Source organism: Cynara cardunculus (genome assembly GCF_001531365.2).
Source record: "Cynara cardunculus var. scolymus isolate 2C chromosome LG 16, CcrdV1, whole genome shotgun sequence".
Taxonomy (NCBI): Eukaryota; Viridiplantae; Streptophyta; class Magnoliopsida; order Asterales; family Asteraceae; genus Cynara; species Cynara cardunculus.
In genome coordinates this window covers 14,881,178-14,882,402 of record NC_037543.1, presented here as the reverse complement: position 1 = coordinate 14,882,402, position 1,225 = coordinate 14,881,178, and the positions used below count along the sequence as shown (strand labels likewise).

At 41.4% G+C, this 1,225-nt stretch overlaps 1 non-coding gene across 1 annotated transcript; it reads left to right on the top strand.

Annotated features, from left to right (window-relative positions):
• The first annotated feature begins 337 nt into the window (after nucleotides 1–337).
• Nucleotides 338–444, top strand: LOC112499769. Its single transcript, XR_003067290.1, has one exon. It is a non-coding gene; the product is annotated as a small nucleolar RNA R71 (small nucleolar RNA).
• Nucleotides 445–1,225: the final 781 nt, after the last annotated feature.

The window sequence follows — 1,225 nt, the reverse complement described above, 5'->3', positions numbered from 1 at the left end:
AACACACACATTGCACAGATAGGACTGTTTGGACTGGTGTATTAGCAGCTTGCTGTCCTCCCTGACCGGAAGTTAAATTTTTCTACATGTTGGTCATGGAGGTAAGCTGAGCTGTTAATGAGTATATGCATCTACATTATGTATCCCCGCGGTCTTTTTCTGTGACTGAGCACGTGGGTCGGCCCAATGTCCATTGTTTGCCGAAATCTTTTCTAGGATTTCATATCCTTCATTATAGGTCATAGCTGTAAAGGCTCCGCCCACAGTCGCATCGAGCATTTGTTTTGCCATGGGATTTAACCCATTGTAAAACGTCTCGAGTTGAATACAGTACGAAATGCCATGGTGTGGGCATTTCGTCAACAGCTCTTTGAACCTTTCCCACGCGTCAGGAACAGCCTCATCGTCTATTTGTTTGAAAAGACAGATCTCATTTCTGGACTTAGCGTTCCTTGTTGGTGGGAAATATTTTCACAAAAAAATTTCTGCCATGTTACTCCATGACGGCACAGAACCCGGAGTTAACGATTTAAACCATGCTTTGGCTCGATCCCTCAAGAAAAAAGAAAATAAAGTGAGTCTTAGAGCGTCATTTGACACTCCCGGGATCAAGAAAGCATCAGTGATTTCCATAAAAGATTTTTAAATGTGAATGTGGGTCCTTCGAAGGTAATCCGGCAAATTGGCCATTTGTTTGCAACATATGAAACATTATCGGTTTGAGTTCAAAATGAAGAACGGTCATATGTGGCCTAACTATCCCGAAATTTAATTGCTCAAAATCCGGAATAGCATAATCCATGATCCTCTCATTTTTGGAATTTGCCAAATTAATGATGTTCGGAGTTTGTGCTCTTTGGTGCTCATTAGGTTCCGATTCTGTGTCCAAAATATTACCTTTATGTGGATGTCCTTGTTGAAAGTTCGGGAATGGTGGAATTTGTTCAAAACCGGCGGTTGGTTTTCCAAATGTGGTATTTCCGGAATAATTGGGGGAGGTAACGCCATGTTTGGAGGGAGTAGAGCAAAAAATGCTCTTTGAGCCCTCATTCGATGGTGAAACGTTCTCTCAATATCAGGATCAAATTCGAAAAATTATCCGCGTTGTGACCATGGCATACACCACTTTAAAAACGATTCCGATGGTACTAGAAAAATCAAATCTTTTAATTTACTCAAAATAAAACTTTAGCGAAGCAATCCCCGGCAGCGGCGCCAAAAACTT